The sequence below is a fragment of the Triticum urartu genome, chromosome 5A (assembly GCF_056163025.1).
Source record: "Triticum urartu cultivar PI428250 chromosome 5A, HENAU_Tu73, whole genome shotgun sequence".
NCBI classification, from domain to species: Eukaryota; Viridiplantae; Streptophyta; class Magnoliopsida; order Poales; family Poaceae; genus Triticum; species Triticum urartu.
In genome coordinates this window covers 676,481,189-676,484,952 of record NC_141877.1, presented here as the reverse complement: position 1 = coordinate 676,484,952, position 3,764 = coordinate 676,481,189, and positions in this window count along the sequence as shown.

Genomic DNA, 3,764 nt, shown 5'->3' with positions numbered 1-3,764 from the left:
GGCACTAAATCTTTGTATGATGAGCATGATTGCAATGTTGTTAGTATGAATTCTTTGAATATCCATGATGCTAATTATATGCAAAGCCACAAGCTTGGGGATGCTATGTTTGATGAAGATGATATTTTTTGTCCCCCAAGTTTTGATGTTCAAATTTATTTTGATGATAGCATGCCTCCTATTTATGACGATTATATTGATGAAAGTGGGTTTGGAAGAGTGTCAACTTTAGGAAGTAATGATCCCACTATTTTGGAGGGTGTTGAATCTTATTGTGATAATTATGAAAGTGTGTTTGGAGAGGTCATGACTTTAGTTAATGTTAATCCCACTGTTTTGGAAGAGTGTCAACTTTGCATGCTTGTAGATCATGAAAAGAATGCTTTATGTGATATTTATATTGTTGAATTCATTCATGATGCTACTAAAAATTATTATTAGGGTGGAACATATGCTTGTAGGAATTGCAATAATATCAAGTTTCCTCTCTATGTGTAGAAAATCTTGAAGTTATCCTCGTTTTACCTTCCTATGCAAGTTGGTTCTTGTTCCCACAAGTTGTTTTCTCACAAAATCCCTATGCATAGGAAGTGGGTTAGACTTAAATGTGCTAGTCATATTCTTCATGATGCTTTCTTTATATTTCAATTCTTATCTTTTATGTGAGCATCATTGAAATCATCATGCCTAGCTAGGGGCGTTAAACGATAGTGCTTGTTGGGAGGCAACCCAATTTTTAATTTTTTTTCCTTGATTTTTGTTCCTGTTTAGTAATAAATAATTCATTTAGCCTATGTTTAGATGTGGTTTCATGTTTTAATTAGTGTTTGTGCCAAGTAGAACCTTTGGGAAGACTTGAGGAAAGTCTTTGCGATCTTGCTTTAAAAAACAGAAACTTTAGCGCTCACGAGATTTTCGGCTATGTTTTACTGGAGAGTGCTACTTAGTTGATTCTTTTTGCAGATGATTAATATATAAATTCCTCACGTCCAGAAATTTATTTTAGAATTATTGGGGTTCCAGAAGTATACGTTTGATCCAGATTACTACAGACTGTTCTGTTTTTGACAGATTCTGTTTTCTATGTGTTGTTTGCTTATTTTGATGAATCTATGAGTTGTATCGGAGGGTATGAACCATAGATGAGTTGGAATACAGTAGATATTACACCAATATGAATTTATAATGAGTTCACAACAGTACCTAAGTGGTGATTTATTTTCTTATAACAAAGCTTACGAGTTTTCTGTTAAGTTTTGTGTTGTGAAGTTTTCAAGTTTTGGGTGAAGATCCGATGGACTATGGATTAAGGAGTGGCAAGAGCCTAAGCTTGGGGATGCCCAAGGCACCCCGAGGTAATATTCAAGGACAACCAAGAGCCTAAGCTTGGGGATGCTCCGGAAGGCATCCCCTCTTTCGTCTTCGTTCATCGGTAACTTTACTTGGAGCTATATTTTTATTCACCGCACGATATGTGTTTTGCTTGGAGCTTCATTTTATTTTCTTTTACTTTGCTTGCTGTTTTAATAAAATACCAATATCTGAAATTATTAAATGTTAGAGAGTCTTCACATAGTTACATAATTATTCAACTACTCATTGATCTTCACTTATATCTTTTGGAGTAGTTTGTCATTTGCTCTAGTGTTTCACTTATATATTTTTAGAGCACGACAGTGGTTTTATTTTGAAGAAATAGATGAAATCTCATGCTTCACTTATATTGTTTTGAGAGTCTTTAGAACAGCATGGTAGTTTTCTTTGGTTATGAAACTAGTCCTAATATGATAGTCATCCAAGATGGGTATAATAAAAACTTTCATATAGAGTGCATTGAATACTATGAGAAGTTTGATACTTGATGATTGTTTTGAGATATGAAGATGATAATATTAGAGCTGTGCTAGTTGAGTAATTGTGAATTTGATAAATACTTGTGTTGAGGTTTGCAAGTCATGTAGCATGCACGTATGGTAACTGTTGTGTGGCAAATTTGAAGCATGAGGTGTTTCTTTGATTGTCTTCCTTATGAGTGGTGGTCGGGGACGAGCAATGGTCTTTTCCTACCAATCTATCCCCCTAGGAGCATGCGCGTAATGCTTGGTTTTTGATGACTTGTAGATTTTTGCAATAAGTATGTGAGTTCTTTATGACTAATGTTGAGTCCATGGATTATACGCACTCTCACCCTTCCATCATTGCTAGCCTCTTCGGTACCGTGCATTGCCCTTTCTCACCTTGAGAGTTGGTGCAAACTTCGCCGGTGCATCCAAACCCCGTGATATGATACGCTCTGTCACACATAAACCTCCTTATATCTTTCTCAAAACAGCCACCATACCTACCTATAATGGCATTTCCATAGCCATTCCGAGATATATTGCCATGCAACTTTCCACCGTTCCGTTTATTATGACACGCTTCATCATTGTCATATTGCCTTGCATGATCATGTAGTTGACATCATATTTGTGGCAAAGCCACCATGCATAATTTATCATACATGTCACTCGTGATTCATTGCCCATCCTGGTACACCGCCGGAGGCATTCATATAGAGTCATATTTTGTTCTAGTATCGAGTTGTAATCATTGAGTTGTAAATAAATAGAAGTGTGATGATCATCATTAATAGATCATTGTCCCAAAAAAGGCCAAATAAAAAAAGGGAAGGCCCAAAAAAGAAATAAAAAGATAAAAATAAAAAGGGACAATGCTACTATCCCCATTTTCCACACTTGTGCTTCAAAGTAGCACCATGATCTTTATGATAGAGAGTCTCTTGTTTTGTCACTTTCATATACTGGTGGGAATTTTCCATTATAGAACTTGGCTTGTATATTCCAATGATGGGCTTCCTCAAATGCCCTAGTTCTTCGTGAGCAAGCAAGTTGGATGCACACCCACTTAGTTTCTTTTGTTGAGCTTTCTTACATTTATAGCTCTAGTGCATCCGTTGCATGGTAATCCCTACTCCTCGCATTGACATCAATTGATGGGAATCTCCATAGCCCATTGATTATCCGCGTCGATGTGAGACTTTCTCCTTTTTTGTCTTCTCCACACAACGTCCATCATTATATTCTATTCCACCCATAGTGCTATGTCCATGGCTCACGCTCATGTATTGCGTGAAAGTTGAAAATAGTTTGAGATTACTAAAGTATGAAACAATTGCTTGGCTTTTCATCGGGGTTGTGCATGATGAGAGCATTTTTGTGTGACGAAAATGGAGCATGACCAAGCTATATGATTTTGTAGGGATGAACTTTCTTTGGCCATGCTATTTTGAGAAGACATAATTGCTTAGTTAGTATGCTTGAAGTATTATTATTTTTATGTCAATATTAAACTTTTGTCTTGAATCTTATGGATCTGAATATTCTTTCCACAATAAAGAAAATTACATGGATAAATATGTTAAGTAGCATTCCACATCAAAAATTCTGTTTTTATCATTTACCTACTCGAGGTCGAGCAGGAATTAAGCTTGGGGATGCTTGATATGTCTCCAACGTATCTATAATTTTTGATTGTTCCATGCTATTATATTATCAACCTTGGATGTTTTATATGCATTTATATGCTATTTTATATGATTTTTGGGACTAACCTATTAACCTAGAGCCCAGTGCCAGTTTCTGTTTTTTCCTTGTTTTGAGTTTCATAGAAAAGCAATACCAAACGGAGTCCAATTGACGTGCCAATTTTTGACGCATTTTTATGGACCAAAAGAAGACCCCAGAGTAAAAGAGTTGGGCCAG